General features: G+C 41.8%; 1 protein-coding gene across 15 annotated transcripts in view; it reads left to right on the top strand.

The window, feature by feature from the left end:
- The window catches only part of LOC131366996 (cytochrome c oxidase assembly factor 4 homolog, mitochondrial), a 28,992-nt gene extending 14,955 nt beyond the window's left edge, over positions 1-14,037 (top strand). For 6 of the 15 annotated variants that reach the window (XM_058412155.1, XM_058412141.1, XM_058412144.1 and 3 more), the window contains 3 exons: positions 388-1,274; positions 1,574-1,690; positions 1,778-2,315. The gene's annotated coding sequence lies outside the window, so the exon portion shown is untranslated. Of the gene's footprint in view, positions 1-387; positions 1,275-1,573; positions 1,691-1,777; positions 2,317-6,180; positions 13,700-13,773 lie in introns of those variants that run through there. The other 9 variants (XM_058412148.1, XM_058412147.1, XM_058412150.1 and 6 more) reach the window with 7 other exon arrangements.
- The last annotated feature ends 13,393 nt before the right edge of the window (positions 14,038-27,430 follow it).

The following is a 27,430-nucleotide window of genomic DNA, read 5'->3' as shown; positions in this document are numbered from 1 at the left end:
TTCAAAGTCATCGGATCACGGTTGTTTGTACACTGCATGACTATCTAGGGTAGCACCCAGTTGTATGGGGTAAGGTTGCTGTCAAAAAAGACGTGCGTGTACTAATAAACATTCGTACATATTGGCCTAAGGTTGTGCATAAATGAATAAAATGTACACAAAAATGTGGTTTTGTAAACTCTCATATGAGTCAAATCATACATAAAATATGTAGTGCGTGTTCTTATGTGAGCATACGATCCCAAAAAACTAAAAAAATAACTATAATAATAATAATAATAATAATAATAATAATACAAAGCGCAATTTTACGCTTGGGGTTTCTCCTTTATGAATACGAATTTACAACCATGACTTTACTGTCAAAAATATGTCACGGGCTCGCAGGCGTTATGTATCGAGCAGAAGAAACATCGATTTCACAAACTGCGCATGCGTTCGTGCTGTGTTTGACTTGGAGGCAGCAAGATGGCAGACGAGGAGAGTGCAACAGAGATGGGACGAAATCAGGTAAATAGATTATGTATCTCATTAAACATTATTCTAATAGAATACTCGTTAAATACTACATTTTAAAGCTAGTTGCCGTTATATTGTGGGCCAGAGCAGTGCTTTACAGTGACTTAACGACATTGATGATAACTTACTTCTGACTTTAGTATGGTTTTAGTTTTAAGGCACACAACTTTATCAGTTTCTTTCTGTATCAGGTTCAGTTAGCGGATATTTTAAACACGGCACACAGTCTTGTGTCGATGTTGAACAGCAGGCTAAGTTCGTCAGGGAATGTCAGGCCAGTCAGACAGGGAAATACAAGTCAATCTCCTGAGGGCCCGGGAGCCCAAACAGAGTCGCCTCAACAGACAGGACAAGTAGTAATGATTCCCCAGCGCAGTGGCTTCGGACAGTCAGTGCATCAAGAAATGGCTAGGTATGTGCGTCCTTGGGATGCAAAAATAGTGTTCCTTTTATCATTAACTCATTTCTGATGTAAGCAACTGAAAATGTATCAAAACTGTATCATAGTTGTCCTTCTTGATGGGTAATCAGACATTTTATATTTTAGATCATTTCCTGGACTTTTCCACAAAGAGGCCAAAGGCAAAAGACGTTTTGCACCTTATGCATGACCACAAAAGAGTTTTTTAGTTAACTTTTTTCTGCTTGATAAACAATGTCCAAAGACACCCAAAGGAGATGAGGAGCTCCAGCTTGTACTGGCTGGACTTGGAAAACGTTCACTAACAGTAACTGAAAACATCACACATTCAGAGGTATGTTTTATTTGTTTATTTATTTTGTTAAACAGATATGATTTGGGCATCACTACAGTTACGTTCTGTTGAAATGTGTATGTATGATGAAATGTGTTAATTCATATTCTATTTATTACATTGAACCAGTAACCTCATGTGAAATGTTACTGTGTTACACAAGTTGACAGATTTGCTTTTGAACACATATCCAAGACTTGGAAGTGTTAGACTTGGAATGTAGTGTTGTAGATCTGCACTCTTTGTGTTTCATGTTTATTTTAAGGTGTTTTTTGTGTTTTTTTTTTTTTTTTTTTGAGCCTTTGTCCTGGAAAAATGTCAACCTGACTTCAGTGAGAAGGGCTCTGTGAAGTACAATAAAGAAGTAAACATCATGAACTTTTTCCAAGACTTCCTACAAGAGATTGAAGATTGTGGTATGTTTGAGCTGATATAAGCAGTTACTGATCTATTAATCTTTTTTCTTTTTCTCAGTTCACACTAACACCCATCTTTTATTTAAGAACAAGGTGGCCGGAGTGACGAGGAAAGTAATGAAGCTCTACAGGAAGTGACTGTTGGCAGAATCATGCAGTGGATGACAGGACAGGCCCACAAGCTTGTTCTACCAAGTGAGAAGAAGGACTTCATAATATCTGTGAAATTCTACCATGATTGTGACACACATCATACCATTTGTTTTCCAACTGTAAGTGCATGTAGTCGCACAATTACATTTCCAGTTGCTCACCTGACAACATTTGATGACTTCAAAAACATTATGGAAATAGCCATATCACATGGACAATCCTTTCATAGGGTGTGAGATACTCGACAGTTCTTGATGAAATGACAGTGCAGTTACGAGCCAGAGCCAAAACCAAATGTTGTTTATATATTTTATGCTGGTTTTTCCAATGTTTTACCAAATTTACTGTTCAAGGTTACTTTTAAGTGTTGTTCAACAGCTGGTCCTGTTAAAATACATAAATTCTCATCAGGTTTGGATGTTAACAAATCTGTTTAATAAATTTTACAAGGAGTACCATGGAGTCACTTTATACTTTAGTCATTTCTGTGTTACCCTAACAGTGAAAGCAGTCAACCACTTATATGTTCAGGTGTCTGCCATATACTCCAAATACAGTAGCCTTATTTAGCCTTATTTATAGCCTATTTAAATGATTCCATCTAAATCATTTGAACTTAACTCTAACCATGTAAAAATCTCTAAATACAACTAGAATTGTAATAGATTCACTATGCCACCTGGTGAACAAGTTAAATACACAATATGCAATTCTACTCCTAATAAACAGCGGTGAAAAAGGCAGAAATAGACAAACCTTCACAGAAAATGTTTGATTGCACAGAAAATCTCAGAGTTGAGAGATAGTTTCTAATATTTTGGCCACCTTATTTAAAATGAAAGAGGGGTCCAAAACATTACAAATACCCCTTACTATAATAAGCTGCTGTATTGCATTGGATTATATTTTACAGGTGTACCTAATAACATGACCAGGTCCAATATTTATTTTATTCAATTTGCTAACATTGTGTGATAGGGTAGTTTGTCACATTTTTGTAATAGATACTTAAATACTGTGACTTGTTGCACACAGACTTTCAATGCATTGAACCATTGATATATACAGGTCTCTACCATACGATTCAGATGGTGCACAGGGGTTGATAATAGACTTTACAGCTTCCATTACAGCTGGAGACAGAGGACACTCATTTTCTGGGACTTGAACTCCAAAGGGTTCTTCGCTGACACCATCAAATGTCTCCCAGTCAGTTCCAAACAAATCCAGGTTCTGTCATTAGTTTTAAACAATAAAAATAAATAAATAAATATACATGTAAAAAATAAATAATTGAGCTAAACAGACAAGCATGTGTGTAGATTGCATAGAATGTTATATGAAACAAACCTGCAAGTCTTCTTCAGCTTCACTAACAGGGTTCTGCATGTGTCCCAAAACCCAGAGCTGGTTAGGGGTGAGTCCACCTTCAGACTTCAAAGGATGATTGTCCCACCCTTCTGTAAAGGTGTGAAGTGCATCTGCAAGCTGAGGGAGGAACACATAATGTGCACAAAACAAATGCACGTTATCAGAGAAGTCCAGAAGCCCGTCTTCCTCTAGGTTGTGAAGCACCTCATAGTACAGTTGGGTTACACTGGTCCAGACGTCGCGCCACAGATGTTCGATTCTAAATCAGAAACATAAAAATGTACCCATAGCAATACTGAGTACAACATCCACATAAGAAAACAATTGCAAAGTTATAATTACTGATTTCTTTTTCCTCTATTAAATTAGGTTCATACTTTCTCCATTGAATGTTTCACACAGATAACTGACGGCAATGGTAACTGATGATAATAAAGCTTTCCTTTTTATTTAGCAATTTGATTAGTTTGTGATTGAGTTGGGATTCTGACTGTTACAAATATTTCAATCAGCTTCCTGCCTCTAACCTTTGATTGTGTACACTTTTTCCAGCTATGAAGCTGCCTCTTCCAGTCCCTTTCACACTGAACATGGTTTCAGCTATTGCCACATTTTCCACTCCTTCATCACCCCTGACCCTAAAGTATTTGGGGGGAAGGGGAGGGGAGTCTCATCAGAGTCCCCATAATAGAAGTATGTTTGTATAAATCAAACATTACAAGATGACAGCATATAAACTACCTGGAAGGCCAACCATAGTTTTCCACTGCCTTCAGGAAAAATGTAAGAGCAGTGTTTGATCTGTTATTTGTTGCTGGCTCCAGGTACATGATCTGTACACACACAATAATGTTTGCAACACATTATGCCCACAATAATAGCATATAAACTATCAACAACAAGTTATCTCAATAATGAACCATTACGTACCTTTCTGGAGAACCCATCTATTGCCCCAAATATGACAATGTTATACCTAAAAAGAAAACAAACATTTTACATAACATCCTCAATTAACTTTTTATTAAGCCCCAATAATATTATCATTTAAAAAAATAAGATACCTTATTAGCTTGTGATTAGTGTCCACGTGTACTAAGGACAAAGGCTGCTGTACATAGTATGTCCTTCTGACAATGCACCCAAGCTGCATCATTCTTTCCAAAACACCAGCAGCGTCGACTCTGTGCATAGATTCTTTGATGCATTCCCATTGAACTCTGTGTCCATCTGCTTGCAAGCAACCTTTCATCATTCTGTACCCTGCATTTGGTAGCCTGTTTTTTATTGACAACACAGCATTGTCAAATTCGGCATCAGATAAGTTGCTATATGAAGATCTTGTTGACAAGCCAAGTTCACGCATATGCCTAAAGATGGTAGATTCACTAACTCCCAGCAGGTGTGCAATACAAGACACTGGTAAAGGCATGTCAATCAGGTGGGCCAGCAGATCTTCAGATACCTTTAATTTGGGACGCCCTCGTCTATTCCCCACTTCTATAACAAGAGCGCAGGGTCACCTTTGACAAAAGGGCTGTGTGAATTTTTCCTTGCAGGCTTAAAATACATTCCACAACATCTGAGGGTATATGAAGAACGCTGGATGCAGATGTCAAAATAAACACCTCCTGATTTACCACATACTGGAAGTAGTCCAAATCCAACTGTGGTTGAGCCAATACCTCACTTATTCTTGCTGCAAGACGTCTTAGTAATTCTGTCTGCAGTGATTACTGTAAATATCAGGTCAATAAGTTAATTTATTTATAAAGTACTTTTTTATACACTTATAAATATGTGCTTTGCAAGATGTACGTTTGAAATTTGAAAATGTAAATTAGCTTTTCTAATGAATATCTATATATTTATTTTCATTAAACTTTCAAAAAACACCTCCACACCTTTACTCAGATGTATTACAACTAGCTGAAATGTCAACATGAGCAGTAACTGTAATCTTTCATATGTTTTGAAGAAAGGTAAAGATTCGGACCACTTGTGACTTTGCATTAAAAGCAAACAGTTTACAAATAAAATGGTTTAATTATGTCTTTAAAACATACTTTATATTTATTAAAAACTGATGTCATCACCATGATCAAACACTGATGCAGTCTATCGACAGTCCCCAGTTAACCTGGCAACGAGTTGATCTATAACATCTGTCTTCAGGTCAACATGTGTCCATGTTAATTGGTGACTGTCTTGAACGCGTCCATGGTTGCTCGAGATATTTTGAATCCAGATTAGAAAAGAAAAGAAATACACACAATTTTAAAAGCAACATTGCCGTTCAAAGTGTAGACAGGTACAGGTAGTGTAGACAGGTACATCGGCACCATGATAACTACAATCTGAACTTTTTTTAAGCCTGTTGCTGTGGCAACGGTAGTTTAGCGGCACTGAAACTCACCAACAGATTGAGCCAAAATACATTATCTAGGTTTTTCTCGCCGATATAACAATGTACTTTGCATCGGTTTCCGAAACCAATATAGTAAGAAAATTATATTACAACACAATGTGAGATACATAATCTATTTACCTGATTTCGCCCCGTCTCTGTTGCACTCTCCTCGTCTGCCATCTTGCCGCCTCCAAGTCAAACACAGTACGAATGCATGTGCAGCTTGTGAAATCGATGTATCTTCTGCTCGATACATAATGCCTGCGAGCCCGTGACATATTTTTGACAGTAAAGTCATGGTTGTAAATTCGTATTCATAAAGGAGAAACCCCAAGCGTAAAATTGCGCTTCGTATTATTATTATTATTTTAGTTATTTTTTTTAGTTTTTTGGAATTGTATTCTCACATAAGAACACGCACTACATATTTTATGTATGATTTGACTCATACGAGAGTTTACAAAACCACATTTTTGTGTACATTTTATTCATTTATGCACTACCTTAGGCCAATATGTACGAATGTTTATTAATACACGCACGTCTTTTTTGACAGCAACCTTACCCCATACAGTTGCTGCTGTGTTCACACTGCATAACTTCACAATCTGAAGAATCGCCGACAACTCGGTCCGGTCTGCAAACTGCGTTTCACAACCGACAGTACGCGAGAAATAATAAGGAAATTACAAGATCACACGAGATCAGAGTTCTCGCACGAGACTGGAAATGGTACACCGCAAGAAGTTCTCAATCCAAATGGTCTGTGTGGGGAACAAGGATTGTGCATTCTGCATAATTGAACAAATGAATAATTCTGCAATGTGCTGCTGCTGATGTGGCTGGTCAAGCAAATGTTTCTGCTGTATTTCTGTTTGATGCTATTGTAAAGTTTATTTATTCTGATTAACTATATTTAAGACAATCGAAGCCGTGCTCCTCCCCGAACTTCCCTCTGCCCTTTATGTTGCCCTCTTATTGGCTGTAGGTCATCGCCGAGGTATTTTTCAGTCAGAACTCCTTTTACACTGCATAACTTTGAGTCACTGACAGGTCCAGATATTTAGCATGCCAAATATTTCACGGGTGTCTGTGACTTGACAAATTGGTCATGCGTTTTTGGTCATTCACACTGCACGACTGTCACTTGCATTCAAGAGCTCCAATTTGCTTTGATTTTGCAAAACTAATCGGCAACTATGCAAAACTAGTCAGCGACTGAAAATCAGGGCTAAAATCATGCAGTGTGAACTCGGCATTATGTCACTTTCATTACTCTCCCTATACAGTATATACCTGCAAACTTGTGTTTGTGTTTTGCTGATTCCTTGTTGTTTGCCACCTGTTTTGTGGCTCCTGTTTTCATGGTTTGGTTTTTTGTTTGTTATTTTTGTATTTCAGTTTCTGTATTGGTTGTTCTATATTTTAATATATCCCCAGTTTGTTATGCTACCCCTGCATTTGGGTCTGGGTTTTGTACTCCTATGGAGGCACCCACTCCTGACAATGAGCTTCAAATGAAAGACACCAAGGTCTTTTACTGCTGCACATGATAAAACAAGAATGCTATCCAGAGTTACGCTGCAATTAGAAAGTTTACTTCTGGTTGCATATGATCCTAATACAAACACTTTTGTCTTAGATTGTAATTAAGCATCCACTTTCTAATGTCCATGTCACATTCTTCATTCTTTTTAAGCTGGTGCCTCTTATCTGGCTTTGCTGAAACATATAACTCTGTGTCTGTGCATCAGCATAAAAGTGGAAGCTAATACCATGTTTACAAGTATTTGTACCAAGAGGAAGCATGTATAAGGAGAAAAGCACCAAACATTAGTATGCATTATAACATAACAAACCTTAGTATGAATAGAGAAGTCACCATTCACATCTACACTGATAAGGATCAGTCAAATTAGATCTGAACCAGGAGAGGGCTGTTCCCTTAACTCCAACAATTTTCTAGCCTATCAAGTAGAGTAGTATGATCAATAGTAATCAGTCACCTGATCTAGTTCTGTGGGGACAACAGTGGTCCAAATATGGATGATAATTCTGAGAGACTATTGGTGAATGCCTTTGCAGTAGCAGACATAAATGTACATTTAACATGGTAATGTTGCACAGCACATATATTTTGTCTAAGACACATTTGAAATGACACAATATAATGGCCTGTTATAGCTTCCAACTGTGGAAATTTGACAATATTTTTTTATATTTAAAATATCTGAATGAGTGGGACCTATTACATTCTAATTAACCTCTACTGAATCTAGGATGGACACTACTGCTATTCTCAGATTAATATTAATTATCAAAATTAATATTAAAGTCTCCAGCAATTAATTAATTAATTCACAGAGGAATTCAGAATATATCCCTGGAGGTCTGTAAATAACAATTAGTGGAATTGTCTCTGTGGACTTATTTTTTGTTGCTATATGCTTTAAGTTAGCATAAACAACTTGAAGTTGAATTCATGTATAGGTTTTTGTGTGACATCTAGATTACAATGGGTTTAGTATTTTGCATAAATTCTACATAATATTTTATGCTGTTCAAATAAGTGGCCAAATACTTGTCTGGAAGAAAGAAAATTAAGGTTGGCAGAAACTATATCAGTCAATATTAATGAAACTATATGACATGAAGAAAAAAACATAATTCAGTTGGTAAAATAGTTTATTATAATATGGAACATTCTCACTTTTCAGCACATTTCTAAAACTCAACCAAAAAACAAACTGACACCTGTACTCAAGTATCTGTGGGCCACCTAAATGGCTAAAGTGCCAGTTAATGATGAGTGATCTGCATGCAAAGTAGACATTGGAGCGGGCATAATCAGAGCAGTGGGTAAAAGGGCGACTCAGCAAGTAGTATCAGAGGGTGAGGACCACCCACTTGATGGTCATAAACTCAATTGTGAACACTTAGTCTCCCTTACCTAGAGCTTCTGGCTGATGTACAGCATGGGGCATTCCTCTCCTCCACCTACTGGGACAAAATGGATCTTGGCCTCCAAGAAAAAAGAATTTCAGAGGAATGTAACATGAGGCCTCCACAAAAAATTGTGGAGTCCAGTGGCTCCATCCACTGGACTGGAACTGGTGCCCCCTTTTAAGTGAGGTCAGTCAGTGGGTGTTGTCCAAAATATTGGATACAAATCATGTATCCAGCCAGCCCCGAAAACTTTGCTGGTGCTCTGAATAAACCAAACAGACATTTTCCCCAAGATACTGAGAAAGGGAATCAGCTAATACCCCTGGGGTAAGTCCAGTGACGAATAAAAGTTAGACAGGCCTAACTGATCAAGCAGTTCATTAATGAGAGGCATAGAATATGTCAAATTTAGGCACTAAATTTGCTAAAGCTAACACAAAAGCACCACTAAGACAACCAGACAGCTACAATCACTGTAAAGCTCCTCGATTATTTCTGTGTAAAGCATAGCCTTGAACCACATTTTTGTGGCTATGCTAACCACCCCTGGAGGACTTTCTATGTGGTGTTGTATGAGGTCCGTGCAACCAGGTAGAGGTGAAAACACATTAGAAAATTCCACTTGCAACTTGGCAACCTGTGATGTCTGGGCTTTTCTTAGCTTAATTCAACTTTTGGTTCCTGACAAAAATGAACTTATTTAACCCCAAAAAGACTAGCAACCCCAGAAGCTAATTTGAGTAAGACAGCTACTAGTAGGTTCTTCTGTGTAACTACCAATTTGACTGAGACTCTATCAGCCACTCATCAATACCTCCCTGTTACTACCATTCAAGTTTCATCTGATAGTTTGATGTTATCCTTGTCAAATTTTTTGCTAAAACACTGTCTGATAATGCCCAGGTTTTTCCAGCAATTAGGTATCATGAAAAGCCCACAGATTACACATAAATACAGTCTAACTAATCTAAGCTTGATCAGGCTTATGGTTGTTGAGAAGAAGTTATTTGGACATATATATGACCATCCCTCTGCCTTTGCAGATTTCATCAGAACATTATATTAAAAATGCATTTCCAGTTTGGTTCAAATCCATGCAGTTAGTCATGAGTTAGAGCTCACTGCGTAAATTATGCTCCACCTCTTTAGAATTGATTGACAAGTGGCTGCCATATTATTTACAAATGTTGACATGTTGTTGATAATTATTGTTAATAGTTTACACTGCTGAAGAGTTTGACACCAGAAGTCCTAGGATTAGTCTTGCAAAAGTAAGTAAATTTTTACTAAACTTTGTAGATGACTATTGGAGCCCATCCTAAATCCCCTCCAGTGTCGCTATAATTCACAAATTCATAAAACTACTCATAACTTTTGAACCATTTAACATGCAGTCACACAATCACAGTTTTTCTTTCTCCTGGGTCAACTGGAAGGTGCATGTATCAGTTTTGTAAATTGCCTAGCAGGATGGTGAACTTTGACAGTTTTTTTGCTTCCTCTTATATTATTATTACACACACACACATACACACACAGACGCACACATCTCAATACTCAGACGATGGCTTCCTCCAGTGGTTTAAGAGGGGTGGTTCAGATGATGTGGGGGGGGCACCTCCCAGTGTTCTTTTCTGTTTTTTGGGATGCCCCCTCCCCCTGGGGGTGGGACGGTTGGTGAAAATCTTCTGTGAGTGATGGATTCAGTATATCCTTAGAATTTACCATGACCTTTCCTCTGGAGCGTAGCCCTCTTAGTCTACCATGTACTGGAGGTGCCCTCCTCTCCCCCAGGAGTCTAGGATGGTGTGCACAAGAAATGATTGACTTTCCTTGGTTTCTATGGGTGGTGGTGGTGTGGTGGAGTTACCATTGGTTTCTCTGGTGGGGTGGGCATCAGTTTGCATGCTGTAGAAAACCGATTTACAGCTACCAAGATGGTAGTATAGCCTTGGGAGATAGGGAGACTGGTTATGAAGTCGACTGCAATGTGCAACCAAGGTTGATGTGGAATGGGTAGAGGCTCTAGCAGACCTACCAGGAGCTGATGGGGGTCTTGGACTGTGCACAGATAGTGCTTGCTTGTATAAACTCCCTGTCATCCGTTGTGAGTGTGGGCCACCGGAACGGGTTCAGTTGATGCCGGGGTGTCCGGAACTTGGGGCTGTATGTACCCATTGGATGGTTCTCTGTCTGTGACTGGCTGGTACGTAGAGGGTAGAGTCGAGAGGGTGGGCATTCTGGAGGTGGGGGCTCTCTCTCTCTGGAGGCGGGGGCTCTCCTCTCCTCCATAGGGTCCCATCAGATGGATGCAATGATTATCAGGCTTGACAGGATTGGTTCTGATTCCTTGTCCCTGCCGATGGGGTTATGGCAACCTGACAGTGCATCTGCTTTTCCATTTTGGTCCCAAGTCGATAGCTTACTGTGAAGTCAAATCTGGTAAAAATTGTGCCCATCTGGCCTAATGAGGGTTGAGGCTCTTTGCATTTTTAATATACTCTAGATTTCTATGGTCTGTGATTACCAGGAAGGGACAACATGCTCCCTCTAGCCAGTGCCTCCACTCTTCTAGTGCCTCTTTGATGGATAGGAAGTCATGATTTCCCACGTCGTAGTTAGCCTCCGCCTGTGTGAGCTTTCTAGAAAAGAAGGTGCATGGGTAAAGCTCGCCCAGGGTGTCGTGCCATTGTGACAGTACTGCCCCTATGCCATAATTAGAGGCAGCCACCTTCACTATGATTGGTCGTTCAACATCAGGGTAATGTAACCTTGAATGAAACCCCGTAGAAATTGGGAAACCCCAGAAAACATTGCAGTTCAATGTTGAAGGGGGTTGGACATTCAGTGACTGCCTTGACATTGTTATCATACATTTCTACCCCTAGGTCACTGATGCCATAACCCCAGAACATGGCCATGGTTTGGTGAAAGGCACACTTTTGAGTCTTGGACACTTAGTAGCCCGTGTTCAGTTTTTCAGGGCAGTTGGCGCACGTGTCCGGACTGGCCACAGTAGAAGCACAGTCGAAGTTGTAGCTGGCACTGACGCTCATTGGTGGAAACCTGAGTCCTACCCAACTGCATTGGCTTGCTGGGGCTGATGCTAGGTAGGTCCTTCAGCATGCGAGGGAAGTTGCATGGGGCGCATTCTGGGCTCTGGCTACCCAGCATAATGTACAGGGAGAGATGTATATCTTGATCCCAACAGGTGAGCTCAGCTTGCAGTGTGGGGTTAAATCCCTCCCTGAGGGATTTAACCCCACTTTAGTTCTATTTTATTTCACCCACTTTGAGCTGCCAGCGTTGAAACTTGACAGCATACTCGGCAGCAGAATTGGCCCCATTGTGTAACTGGAGTAGTCTGTGGACATTCAGAAATCTAACAGCAGCAGATACTCCCATACCTACATCAATGGGTCTAAAGTAGAGCATGTCCCAGCTTTAAGTTCCTGGGCATCCACATCTCTGAGGATCTGTCTTGGCATCTGAACACCTCAACTCTGGTTATTTACTTCCTGAGAAGATTAAAAAAAAGTTCACCTATCCCCCAAGATCCTGACCAATTTTACCGCTGCATTATTCGGAGCATATTGACAAGCTTCATCACAGTGTGGTATGGCAGCTCCACAGTGTGTGAAAAGAAATCACTGCAGAGGGTTGTGAAAACTGCCCAATGCATCATTGGCACCTAACTACCTGTCATTGAGTCTCTTTGCCACAGCAGATGTCTGCGCAGAGCACACAAAATCATCAAGGACTCCTCCCACCCTAGTCACAAAGTGTTCAACCTCCTTCCGTCCAGGAGGAGATACAGGACCATCCGCACCAGAAAGTGTAATCCCATCAGACAAATCTAAAACAGCAAGCAGAGAAATCGTAAACATAAAGTACTGTAGGTGTAAAATCTATAAAACCAATTGTAGGAAAACATATTTTGAGGTCTCTCTAGAATCTACTGTAACATACATTGCTCTTTGAATAATCATTTACATTTCCCAGCTCTCACCACCAATTGGTGATCAAATCAGACAGTTATCAGGAACTGTGAACTAGCTGACAGTTGGGGGGCCAACTGCGGGGATCTTTCTCCCATTTAATGCTTTGTTTGAGAGTATCATCTCTAGATGTTTGTATTGTCTCACCTTTAAGGCCTGCCCACTCAACGCCTTTAAAACTGAACTTGATGACTACAATACCACCGCAGTGTGTTCTGATCTCCAGTAAAACATTCCTGCTGAACACTACTTCTGACTGCCCTGGTCTGCTTTGGTGAACTCACAATAGATGGTGCCGTGCACCGGATAGAGCTGCTCATTTGAAACCAGTCCAGATTTCTTCAACTTAGCTACGATTTGGTGAATGTCACTCTATCAAAGAACCACTACAGACCAGTATTTAAGTTATCCTCTGCTTTGCTAGGGAAGTGTTAAACAAAATTGTAGGGTGTTTTAACAAACAGGTCATCCTCTGTTACAGCAGGGAAGGTTAACAACACTTGTGTGTTAACAATATTTGATCCTCTGCTTCGGCAGGGAAGAATTTGGTTTATTCTCTGTGTCAGCAGGGAAGGTCAACAACAGTTGTATGTTGACAAATAGTTGATTGTCTGCTTCGGGAGGGAAGAATTTGGTTTATCCTCTGTTTCGGCAGTGAAGGTTAGCAACAGTTGTGTTGGCCTTGGAGCCAACACCTTCCAGCCACCTGAACCTGAACCTTAATCTAATCTGAGACTTGGACCTGACCTGTTATCCTGTGAGCTTCTGAATTCTGCTATATTTCTGACCTATCTTCTGCCTGATCTCTGCCAGCCGTGAGTACCTCTTTGACCCTGGAACTGTTTCTGGATTAAGACTTGAATCCTGATTGTTTCCTGAACCTGGTTCTGACCCCTGCCTGTATTATTAGACCTGGATTCTATCTGCCTGTCTCCCTGTCTGAATCTGGCTGCCTGTATTCCACCTGCCTCTCTGTTACCCTAGCCATCAGTTGACTTCTATCTCCTGTCTGCCATTTTGGGTGTCCTTATCTGTCTGCTATCTTGGATTCCCTCAGCTCTCACTCTCCGGTTCTCAGCCCCAGCGCACGGTCACTACCGTTTCTGGGTTCATTCTCCAAAAAACTGATGAGTGAGTATCATTTGTTTGAGAGAGTCTCAGCTACGTTCTGAAATCCTCCACTAACCTCTGTCTCCTGTGTTCAGGCTGCTGCTGTTACCACCTGCATGCTGAAGAACCCTCACCCTGAAGACTGTCCAATTAATAACTTATTGTTCAATAAACCTTTAGTTTTCTTTTCACTTCTGGTGTTATCAGTGAATTTTTTAAGAGTCCTCAAACCACCACTACGAGTGTTACAAGTTGTTTTAGCTAGTTTCATTACATAATCTTCCAGGTCATCATAGGCTGAATACAACAGACTACTAATCCTCATCACAAAGGCATAGCAATATCTCAGGTCAAGAACTACTGCCCTTATATACTAAAACCTATTTCAAGAGTGTAAACTAAAAAAAGCTGATATGTATATATCATATGATTATGATATGTATGATTATGTATATATAATATAATTATTATATATAACATATGTTTATATATTAGCTAGGATCCTCATTTTCAAGAAAGGACATACTGAAAAAGTATTGTTATAATTCACCTTTCTTTTGACATTTGATCATACAAGTTCTCTTGTAATTATTACACATTCATTATTTTTCACTGAGGTTTCTAGAGTATACAGAACCATGCAACTGTTGCCATTTTTGCCTGTTACCTGAACCTGCATTCTCTCAGGGATCCATATCTTGTCACAGAAGTCATTTGGGCATTTCAGTATCTTTAGAGAATAAATTAAAGGCATACTGCATGTGTTAGGAGACAGTCCTAACAAACAATGATAATTGCCTTTTCTTCAATCCCCTAGGCATACATAGAAACATATTGTCATGTTATACTTGGTCTACCTTTTTGCTTATCTGATCTGATTATCTTTGTGATGTCCAGGGTAACTTGAAATAATGAAAAATCAAGGGTTAATATCATATTCCTGATCATAAAAATAGATCATTTAATTAAGACAAAATAATGTACAAGTTCACCTGATGCACATGATAAGATGAATAGTCAAAACTGTAAATAGTATAATACTCTCAGAATCCAAGTTAATTATTTCTTTTGCACTACACTGCTTTAGGCATGTTACTAGTGTTAGGTTGAAGCCCTATAAGACTATAGCAATGAAGCCCAAGACAAGACAGAGTATGATGGATGCAATACCAAGTCCATATCAAGAACGAGAACAGACTCTCAGATATGTTTTTTTGGATGTTGTCTTCTTACCTAACTAACCTGACATGATATTTCTATTGAATTAATTAAAATCTACTTTGATAAGTACACAAGACATACACAGGACATACACATTAAAAAAACATTAAGAACACACATATAGCTACTCATTTATGTGATTGTTTGGTGTCAGTGCAATACATAAAATCATGCAAACCTCAGTTAATGTTCACATCAAATATCAGAATAAAGAAAGAGTGTGATCTCTCTGTGATTTGGCAGTGGCATGAATGTTGGTGCCAGACAAGGTAGTTTGAGAATTTCTGTAATTGCTGATATTCTGGGATTTTCACACACAACCATTGCTAGAGTTTAGTCAGAATGGTATAATAAATAAAAACACCCAGTGTGTGGCAGAAATGCCTGTTTGATGAGAGTCAACAGAGAATGGCCAAACTTGGTCGAGTTGACAGAAAAGCTCAGATAATCACTCTGTAAAATAATCACTCTCCACACGGTTTCATCAACATTCAGTGAACATGACTGGATCTGAATACAGTAGAATCTTTCAGTTGTGGTAGAATGAGAGATTCACAACATAAAACTGAACCTGAAAAATCTGTAGGAAATGCATGATGCATGTCGACATGGACAAGAATCTCAAAGGAATGTTTTCAAAATCTTGTGAAATCCATGCCATGAAGAATTGAAGCTGTTTTGAGAGCAAAGGGAGGCCCTACTTAGTAATAGTAGTGTTCTTAATAAAGTATTTAGTTATTCTTCAAGAACATACTGCAGTGCAGTGACAGCTCTAGCTAATTATTTTATTTTTATTTATTTATTTATTTATTGGGGGGGGGGTCGCAAACAACCTTAAAAGCAAACTGTTAGTAGCCATTTAAGTAATTATTATGTATCATTACTGCTAAGATAAAATAACAAGCCAATTGGAGCTCAGCCTCAAATCACATGCTTTTCAAAAGTTTACGGACCTACATACACACTCGTTTGTCTGGCATCCCACACACACACACATATGAACGAAATACAGTTTTTATTTTTTTGTTTTAAATAAATGATAATATGAGCCTAACCCCAGCAAGCCAGTTCCACTATCTAGCCTGTCACTGTCTCGAAACCTGCTTCCCGCCAAGATACTATATCTACTTCCTAGTTCTGCAGAAAGAAACTGACAATGACTCAATGCCACAGGGCCTTGGGTTTTGCATGGACATGTTGCCCATAGTAGCAGGACTGACATGCAATGCAGTGTTTGTATGCACTGTGGTAGCAGTGGGGTTCATCCACTTAATGCTGATTGCTGCTAGCACAACCATTAAGTGCACACAGCAGCCTGCTGAGTTATGACATGCACCGGTTGCCTCCCTCTCTGATTGCTATCACCTGCTTTAAGTTAGGCCCATGATTAGCATATGTATTTAAACCCTTGTTTTTCTGTGGTCTGTGTGAAGTAGATCTTCATTTGTATTTCTTTATTTGTATATATTTCTTTTATAACATTATTATGAGTGCCTTGACTTTAGGGGAAGAGTCACATCAAAAGAGATGCAATCTGATGACTATTATCTCCTCAAGGGCTTTGAAAAGGAAGACCTTACAATGAAGAGCTCACATCTTCCAGGGCAGTTCAAGTGCACCTCTATGTCATGTCTTGGACCTTCCCACCTTGATGCACTTAGGGCATGCCCCTGCCAACTCCACCAGTTCCCATCTCTCAGGGAGCAGGCATGCCCGGTGGCTTACCCAACATTGTTTAGCATTCCAGCGATTCTGTAATTCCTTTCCCAGCATGCCATTTCAGGGCCCCAAACAGGCCATTGTTATAAAAAAACATCCAGTCACAGAATCCAATTCACCATGCTGGGCACAGGGGCCATAAAACATATACCCCTTTGTAGTGACTCACTCACCAAGGACTGACCAGACACATGGATCCTGAAAAAAGGCAAGAAAGTAAGTGAAATTAGAGGACTTAAGGGCAATCTTTGGCATGCTTTGGATTTGGGTGATCAGTGGTGAGGAGGCTGGCAGGGTGCCACACATTCTGGGAGCATTGTCTTGATCCAAAGAGCCTCCCTGGGAGCACAGCACCTCATGCAGCTCTCTCCCTGTCTCACAGGGAGAGGCACATGCTGTGATTGATGTGACTTCTTCATGTGCTTTAGCCACTCTGCCCTGCAGCCATTTGTTTCTTCACTATCCAAAACATTACCTGAGAGGCAGTAGTGTGAGGAGCAAATTAAGATGCTTAAAAGTATGTGTGAAACCCTCTCTGATAGGTAATAGGGCTTTTACAGTCAGTGCTTTGAGCTACCGTTGCATCAGTCAAGGAATTAATGCTAAGTCTATAATCAACTCAGAAATTATGCTGATCTATTAGTTCCTCTGGAGCTCTTGATTGCATAATTGCATCTGAATACAAACCGTAGAAGAAAGGACATTATTTGCATTCACATTATTTACTGTCCTGTATCACCCAAATGATGATTGGTTCCCTTCTGACCCTGGTTTCTCTGAAGGTTTCTTCCTCATGTCATCTCAGGAAGTTTTTCCTTGCCACCATCCTTTTTCCTTGCCACCATCCAACGGGCATGGCTTGAGCCACTGCCCTTTTGCCTTTACAGGCAAACTTAAACTACCTTTGGAATGCTAAATATCTGGACCTGTCAGCGACTAAAAGTTGTACAGTGTAAACGGAGTTCTGACTGAAAAATACCTCTGCAATGACCTACAGCCAATGAGAGCACGAGATTAGATTAGATTAGATTAGATTAGATTAGATTAGATTAGATTAGATTAGATTAGATTAGATTAGATTCAACTTTATTGTCACTGCACATGTGGGTACAAGGCAACGAAATACAGTTAGCATCTAACCAGAAGTGCATTTTCGCAGTGCAAATACTTAGCATATATAATCCGTATATAAACAAATAAATAATTTGCATATATAAACAGTATATAAACAGTATACAGAGGGAGGTAAATACAATGAGTGCAAATGAGCAAATGATTATAGGTGGTGCAATAAAGAAGGTATTATATACCATGATGATCACCGTGGTGTCATCTGCAAACTTGATAATTGTGTTGGAACTATGTACAGGCTTGCAGTCATAGGTGAAGAGAGAGTAGAGGAAGGGACTCAGCACACAGCCTTGTGGTACTCCAGTGCCAAGGATGAGGGTGGAAGAGCATTGGTGATCTATCCAAACATGCTGGGGCCTGTTTGTCAGAAAGTCCAGGAGCCAGTTGCATAGTGATGCGTTGATGCCCAGGTCTCCAAGTTTGGTGACTAACTTGGAAGGGATGACAGTGTTAAATGCTGAACTAAAGTCCAGGAAAAGCATTCTGGCATAGGTGTCTATTGTCCATGTGAGAGAGGACTGAGTGCAGCGCTGTGGATACTGCGTCCTCCGTGCTCCTGTTCTGACGGTAAGCAAACTGATGAGGGTTAAGGAAGACATGTTTTGAGGTGTGCCAGGACCAGCCGTTCAAAGCACTTAGTGATGATGGGGTGAGCACTACTGGGCGGTAGTCATTAAGGCAGGATGCAGTGGAGTTTTTTGGTACAGGCACAATGGAGGTGGTCTTACGGCAGGTGGGCACAATAGCTTGGGCTAGAGACAGGTTGAATAAGTCCGTAAGGACCCCTGACAGCTCCCCAGCACATGCTCTGAGGATGCACCCGGGGATACCGTCAGGCCCTGCAGCTTTCCATGCATTGATCCTGCTTAGTACTGCACTGACTTCATTAGTGGAGAGTGTGAGTGGCTGGAAATCTGCCGGGAGCTCGATTTTGATTTCTGGCTCCAGATTATCCCTTTAAAAGTGAGCATAGAAGTTGTTTAGCTCATTGAGAAAGGAGATATCAGTAGACGGGGGCGAAGGGTTGATGGGCCTGTAGTTGCTAATGGCCTGAATGCCCTGCCACATCTGCTGGGGATTGGAGTTGGAGAAGTGTTCTTCAATACTAACGCTAACGCGCCATCAATGTCCAGGGGCGGGGGTGGTTCCAGAGGCGAAGGCATGGAGCTGGTGGGTTCATGATAGGGCTTGAGCAGGGACACGTGGAAAGTAGGAGAGATGTGGTAGGCTGGGGGCAACTCCAGGCGATAGGAGACCGGGTTAATTTGCCGGACGATCATGAACGGGCCTATGAATCGTGGACTGAGTTTCTTACATGGTAGTTTAAGTCTGAGATTCTTTGTAGATAGTCATACTTTCTGGCCCACTTGGTAATCGTGCTGAGGGCATCGTGTCGGAACTCAGAGCCTCCTCTGAGTGGAAATATCACAGGGAGGAATTTTAGATTGTGTCAGTTTCCATTTTGTCCATAATCTTACCCAATGAGCTCAATTAACTATCAAATACTTAGCCAAAATAACGGAGATCTCAGTCAGCAGATGAGAAGAAGCAGGTTTCTTTATTCAGACATGCAGTCAATAACATGCATTTCTGAAGAGAGCAGCTGGTCTGAAAAACCCAGAGACATTCCCCTCTACTTATACCCCAGGCGCCCCCTGGGGCCTACTTGTCTCTAATTTGAATATTTCCAAAATATTTTGAAATATTTTGAATATTTTACAGTTTATATTTTACATATGGGTCATTTCGACCGCACACACTGCTCCCCACAGATCCTGATCTCTTTTTCTACGTTATTTTGACATTTCCTTATCTGCTTGATCCAGGTTAGATGGTTAGATGCGCTGCTATGTTTAAGTAAGCCTTGCAATTATGCTGTCTCATATCCTTCCCGCTTCATCGCTAGCATTCCAATGCTGTTGTTTACCATAGACTAGATCACACTGCCCTAACAGTCTTTGTGCCTGCAAAGCTTTATTTAAGATTACACAGTCACACAATATGCACCTCACTCAGCTGTAACTTCTAATGTTTTCTCTTTTTCTATGTCTAGTCTCAGTGTGGATATTATACTAGCATGCTACTATTAATGGTTCTGCATGATTATTATAAAGGTTATACTTGATTGTTATAGACTTGTATTAATCAAAGCAAGCCAGCTATTTAATCAATAGCTAAATAATTTTAGATAGATAGATACTACTTTTAGGCAGAATATTGCTAAATTAAAGCTAAGTATATTACTTTTAGGCCAATTCAAAGCTAGGTATATAATTCTAAGCTAGGTATATAATTTCTCTCCGACATCACTCCCCCCTTTGAGACTCTTGAGTCTCATATTCAACTTGTACGTGTCTTACTACTCTGTGTTCTTATCCCTCATGGTATTTACATCATCTTCTGTGACAATATACAGCATGGTTTTCATGCGCAATGTCAGATGAGGCTCAGTTTCTTCTGACCCAGGCACTTTACGTGCCGAGGAGGGTCCGTTGGAACTCCTGGGAGAGGTTCCCAGCACTTCACCAGGGGTTCATCACTACACGGTCGGTTAATGTGTCACGTGGACACTATCTATGTCGGGTAGAGATCAGCAGAATTTATGACCATGAAAAACCATGACCATTAAGTTCCACATAATTAGATTCTTTTGTATATCTAACGTATCAAGTACGCTTTTATAACACTGTTTTAACATTTTCCATCTATTGTACCTGTCCTCTATTTTCCTATTATTTCACATCCACACATCACTTCCCCCTATTACTTCATTACACAAGCTTCTTCTCAAGGTGAACCAGGAGTGGGCGAAAAACCCTCAGGTGCCAATTGCGAGGTAAAATTCCTTCTGCCCGCATCTTATTTGCGCGACAGTGTGTTCATATCACCTGGTTCACATAATCGATTAAATGAACATTTAAACATAACACAGGCGTACATAAAATGTGACATATGACAAACAATCAACATATATGGGTGTGTGGGTGTACACGGTGTACACGGCTGGTCTCTGTTAATCTACAGACATTCAGTATCCGCCATCAGCATGAGACAGGCTAGGCACCGGCGATAGGGATTTAACTTGTAGGTCAACCTGCTGTCACTTGGCTCCAACACAGCACATGTCTCCAGCGGTGCTGTTGATCATCATTATCGACATTTGCCATACTTCTGCACACAACACTTAACCTAAGATAGAAACAGCCTAGACAGCCGGTCCATATACAATAGCTGACCCATCTGCTCTGGAAACCTCTCTGAGCCCAAATTGGCCCAAACATGTGACACACTCCATAAGCATAGGCCGAATCAGTGTATATTGTACATGTCTTGCCTGCCCCCAGTTTGCACACTGCTGTTAGTTCTTTTATTTCTGCCAATTGGGCAGAGCACAGTTGTGGCACTGCCACAGTCACCACTGTGTTAAATACTCCTGCTTTGTCATCATATTGAATTACTGCATAGCCAGCTTTGTTTCCCTCATTTGGTCTGTTGCTTTCACTATGTCTCTAAGTAGTTGCGTTGTCATAGCAAAATCACAAATCCACGGTCTGCTAAAACCAGCCAAACCCAAGAATGATAGCATCTGCTGGACAGTTTGAGGTCTAGGAGCTTTTCGGATTGTTTCTATGTGCTCTGGTGAAATTTTTCGTGTAGTGCCTTTGAGCGCTCTACCTAAGTATTCCACCTTTTGCTGGCAGAATTGCAACTTTTCTTTATTTATTTTATGCCTGTTTTCCACCAGAGTTTTTAAAACTTGCACTGAGTCTTGTACACATTGCTCTTTGGTTTGACTGCAGATTAACAGATCATCCACATACTGCAATATTGTGCTGGGCACATCCAAATTGGCCAGATCTTGAGCCAGAACTTGGTGGAAAACTGATGAACTTTCACAATATCCTTGCGGCAGTCTTGTGTATGTATATTGCTGTCCACCATAGGTAAAAGCAAACAGAAACTGTGAATCTGGATGCAATGGGACACTAAAGAATGCTGAGCATAGATCAATTACTGTGTACCATTTTGTTCCTTCTGGAATGTTAGACAAAAGGGTGTGTGGATCTGGGACTACTGGATTTTCTGCTATCACCACATGGTTTACTGATCGCAGATCATGGACCAGCCTCCATTTGTCTGAATTTGGTTTTCTGACCAGAAAAATGGGAGTGTTGCACTGACTTTTTGTTGGGACCAAAACTCCTGCTTCTGCTAGTCCCTCAATTGTTGGCTTTATCCCCACTATTGCCTCCTTTGACAAGGAGTGTTTTTGATATGGCAACCATGCTCCTGGTTTAAGCTGTATCTTAACTAGACCTGCTGACTTTACCAGCCCTACATCTGTCTGATGTTTGGTCCATAACTGGTCTGGTACTTGTTCCAATGCTTCCCCCTTTCTTCCTCTGTGAGCTCCCGCTCTTCTGCCCATTGGGGCAGTTGTTTCATCTTTTCATCTCTCTATCCTCACATTCTCGGTCCTACTCATCAGCACAGTCTGTGGCTTCACCTCGTCTACTGCTACCTGCTCTATTCTGAGCAACTTTCTATCTGGAGATACACTGACTCCCTGTCCTTCCTGTGTCCACTGTGTCACCGTCACCTGGTTTGCTTCCCTCACCATTGGCCCTAATTCTTTTGATTCAAAATTTTGCCCAATCAGCAGGGAGACATGAGGAGCAGCATCAGGAATCTGGTACCACTGTTCAAGTTGTGTCAGCAGTTGAACTGTCGCAGCTACTCCTTGAGGTCCTGTTATGAGGTTTATAGTCTTCAGAGTGTACTGTGTCTTTGCCACTTGTTCGTCCCACATGGCCTCATGTTCTTCATTTTGTCCTTCTTCATGATACATCATCATGCAGTGCCATGGATCTCTGTTTTCTTGATAATTGGGCCGCATTTTAATAAGCCAGGGTTTCCATTGTGTGTACAGGTCCCTTATTCCACTGTGCATGTTTAGTTCCAACCAATACACCTTGTCCATTGTACATAGTTCTAAGTTCGTCTCCTTCATGATGTACTGGGCCTCTTTACATGCTTCCCGGGGGTGGCCCCATAGGGCCTCCCAAGCTCATTGGTCCTTGGGGCTGTTGATTAGGCCCCATCCAATTTCCTGGACCTTGCCATTCTTGATTTTGCTGTGAACCTCCTCTTGGGGGCGCCATTTCCTGTTGATAGGCATATATGCAGTCTTGTTGCAGGTGACTGGGGTCTCGACATACCCAACATCTTCCTCCTCTTCCTCCTTGATTCATTGGATCTCTTCCTCTCAATGGTCCCTGACCCCATCCTCGATTCTGGGGTGGGTACTGTTGAAATGGGGGGTACATTACCATTGGTGGAGGCACATAATAAGCAGGTTGCATCTGCTGCAGTGGGACTACTGGCATGGTTTGTTTCATGGCTGTGGCACCAGAGGTCCAGGCTGAGCCACAGGGGGCGCTGCTGGTTGCACCACCAGCACTGCTGCCTGTTTTGCTATGTTTTTCTCTTCCTTCTTCCTTTCCAGACTTTCTTGTTTGGTGCGGGCCAGCTCACTCAGCTGGGCCTTGTGGAGCTGCATTACCAGGCTTTCAGCTGCCTTCTTTGCTTCTTTTCCTCTTCGTCTGTGCAGCTCCACATAATGAATTACATTAGCCTCGAAGGTGGGCCAAGCCATTGTATTCAGTCCCACTGCTGTGTCCAGTTGATCTTGGACCTCTATTGGAAGAGCTTTCTTTACCATCATGCGGAACAGGGTTTGGCTTGCTGCTGTTTCATTCCATGCTCCTCCCATCTTTTCTCTCCATGTCTTTTGTACTTTAATACAAATTCTGCTACACTCTCATTCTCTTCCAATTTGATCTTCTCCATTCTTCCTGGATCCACCCATGTCGAATATGCATCACTCAGAGACCGCCAGATTTGAATACGGTGGGTCCCAAACGGGCTTGGATCATATTTCTGTCCCCTGCCTCTCTTCTCAGGTCTACATTGTGAAAAATTTCAATCATCTTGGCCTTACCCAGTGACTGAGACAATACTGCCTTGACATCTCCTAATGCCAGTACTTGTCCCATTGTTTGCTCCTCAAACTGTGTGATCCATTTTTGAGCCTCTTCACAGATGCTTGGCAGCCAATTAATCCTGTTAGGTCCATGAATGACCACGGGACATAGGCCACATAATTTCCTTTTATTATCACTGGCATCTGGGATGACGCCTTCTGCTGCCTATCACATTTCTCTTCTGCATTGTCTTCCTGGGGCCATTCCTTAGTTTCTTCTTCTTTCATCAAAGACATGAGCAGCACCGTTTTCTTTGTTCTTTCTTTCTTTTCCTCTATCAACTGGTCCCTTAATTCTCTCATCGTCTGCCGGGCTTCGTCCACTCTTTGCTCCAGATTACTGCGTGTTTCTCTTAACTCCTGGTGGAGCTGGACCAGTTCGTCTTCATTTTCTTTAATTCTTCCCCGACTCAGTTTGGCGAACTCCCCTTGCGAGTGCTCTAGTCCCTGCACTTTCTGCAATATTTGCTTACGCAGACTTTTATTCTCTTTCACATCTATTTCCATCTTTTCCAGTCTCCTCCTTGTTTCTTCTAGTTCTTCTTCTGCATGTGCTTGTGTCCACCCCTTCAGCTCTTCCATTGTTAAGCGGCTATCTTCCATTCTTTCTTCCATCCTTTCCACCCGTTCACTTATTTCTCGGAGCTCACTATCTCTCTTTCTTCTCATTGATGGTATTAGTGTCACTTTTCCTGCTATTTGATACTCTTCCTCATTTTCCATTCCAGTGTCGTTTTCTTCCTCTCCCTCACTGCACTTATCTTGTTCTTCCCTCTGGTTTAAGGGGATGGGTCTCTCTTCCCTCGTTTGTTTCAAGTCCTCATCCTCTCCAAGCTGGGCAAATAAAATCGCCTTTTCCCTTTCATGGTCATGCTTGTCCGAGTCATGTCTTACAGGGGATCTTCTGTCTGCACTGTTCACCCTTGATGGTGGGTCTCTTTCCCCCTTTCGTGCGGGTGTGCTTGAATAGCCTCCTGATCCCCGCCACTGCATTTTTCCGTCATACTTTCCTTTCTCCAGATTCATCTGATACTCTTTCCATATATTGTTTTCCATACCTGTTCTTTTATATGGCTCTAGTTCCCATGTTAAGCTCTCCTCGCTCTCATCCATATTCCTCTCCTCCCGGGCCCTCTGTGACTTGGAGTGCGTCCACTCGCACTCCCGTTCTGAGTGCTGTGCTGCTCCTTGTCCATCATGTTCATCTTCACTCGGCCTATATATTAATTTTCCCTCAAATTGGCCTTCCACTATCTCTAAATTTACTCTCTGTGGTTGTCCTTCCTTTAATAAGAGAGGATAGAGTCCTGCTGTCTGTGTGGCGGACATTTCTCTGTATGGGGGTGGTTTCTCCTGCTCCACAAGCTCCTCTGCTGGTGGGGCTGTGGCCTTTTCTTTCCTTTCACTTCTGAGTGCTCTCTGCTGTTCTACTTCCACTTGGAACCATTTTACAATTTCTTTCTTCCTGTCTGTCTTTTCACTACTTTCTTTCTTTATCTCTCCCCACCATTCTAGTCTTTCCTTCACCTTTTCACACCTTTCATTAATAAATGTACCCTCTAGTGGCCACTGCAACTCCCCACGTGTCTGGTCATTCCATTTTTTCATATACTTTTTGATCTCTTTCTCTGCTTCTTTGCTCTTTAGTATAATTACCCCTACAGGCATGGTGGGCGTCTCTTCTTTACTCATGTCACACCCTCATCTAGCCTTATGGGCTTTACTTCTATGACCTAGCTTACTATTTAGAGGTGTCCAGGACAACTGCACATAAATTTTTCCTACAGTCACACACGGCTTCACTGGGTTTTTTCTGGATTGTTCTTCAAACACATTTATTCTATCAATCAGTAATGATTGATAGAATAAATCATTCAGAGACAGTCACCGGCAGTTCGCCTGGATCTCCTGTCTCCTCACAGCCCACTGAAGTCTCACAGGAGCCCGTTCCCAGACCTCCTGACTCCATCTAGACCAGTCCTCCACACTTGGGACACAAGATGGTTCCTCAGACCAGGGGAAGAGTTGAGGCTGATATCCTAGTATGCACTGAAATGGAGTCAGCCCAGTGGATGGATGACATAGTGAATTCTGGGCATATTCGGCCCAGGGCAGGAACTCACTCCACCTTTGCTGTTCACGGCTGCAATAGGTCCGAAGGAACCTCCCCAGTTCCTGGTTAAGACGTTCTACTTGACCATTGGACTGTGGGTGGTAACCACAACTCAGGCTGACGCTAATGCCCAGCTGGCGGCAGAACTCGAGCCAGACACGGGACGTGAACACGATGTCCTCTGGCAGACCGTAGGTGCGGAACATGTGTTGAAACACAGTCTGTGTGGTTTCCATGGAAGTGGGGAGCCCTTTCATTGGACCTAATCTGCAGCCTTTAGAGAAGTGATCGATGATAACCATGATGGTGGTGAACCCATGAGATACTGGGAGGTCGGTGAGGAAGTCGATGGATATGTGGGACCAGGGACGCTAAGGAATCGGTAACGGCTCTAAGAAGCCTTCAGGTAACTGGTGGCTTGTTTGTGATTGTGCACAACTACTGCAAGAACTGACAAACTCCTCGATGTCTCTGTGTAGGGATGGCCACCAAAACTGCTGCTGGATCAGCTGGGTTGTTCTGTGGATACCCGGATGTCCTGTGCTCGGGCTCTCGTGAGTCCATTAGATAAGCCAGGTCCGCAGCGTGGTGTGAACGAACACTTTAGCTGGCGGGCAGTTGGGTGGAGGTGGCTCAGAGTGCTGGGCTTGTTCGATCTCCCGAAGTATGTCCCATTGAACTGGTGCTACGAGAACAGACGGAGGTAGGATGGGCTCAGTTCCGGACGCAGCTCCAGTAGCTGAACTGAAATGTTCTTCCCTCCCGCTGGGTATTCGAACACTTCCCTAATCAAATTGGCGAAATAGTTTGAGAATGTTTTTACTTGGGGATCGGAATCCCAAACAGCCGACGCCCAATCCAGTAAGGACTCGCTGGACGCGAGAGAGGTAGAATCCATTTGCGGATCTTTATTGAAATCAGCAGGCAGAATCATGAACGGTAAGGCAGGCAAAGGATCAAAAACCTAGGTAAAGCAAAAACTAGGCAACCAAAACCAAAACAGAAACCGTAAATCATGGAATCAGGATAACAGGCAAGGATCATACACAATAATCAATCAGAAAGGTTAGTAACAGCAAGGCTTGGCATGAGACTCAGGGAAACGATGCTTCACGTTGGATCAGAGGGAGCATGCTGCTTAAAAGTCCTGGAAACAGGAAACAGGAAACCACATGTGCACAGTCAATATTCAGGCGATGGTTCCCTCTGGTGGTCTGGATCAGCATACACCGTGACACTGATGTTCTCATCCTTCGCAACATTTTTTAAGGACTGTTTAAACCAGGGGTGTCCAATCTTATCCAGAAAGGGCCGGTGTGGGTGCAGGCTTTCATTCCAACCAAGCAGAAGCTACACCTGATTCCAACTGGCTAATCAACTGATCTTGGCTTGACTCAGGTGTGGCTTCTGCTCAGTTGGAATGAAAACCTGCACCCACACCAACCCTTTGCGGATAAGATTGGACACCCCTGGTTTAAAGACACATACAGAATGCAAATAAAGTGTAATTATGAGTGATGGAGCA

The sequence above is a fragment of the Hemibagrus wyckioides genome, linkage group LG16 (genome assembly GCF_019097595.1).
Source record: "Hemibagrus wyckioides isolate EC202008001 linkage group LG16, SWU_Hwy_1.0, whole genome shotgun sequence".
NCBI classification, from domain to species: domain Eukaryota; kingdom Metazoa; phylum Chordata; class Actinopteri; order Siluriformes; family Bagridae; genus Hemibagrus; species Hemibagrus wyckioides.
The sequence above is the reverse complement of the archived record's forward strand: the minus strand, read 5'-3'. Positions and strand labels throughout refer to the sequence as shown.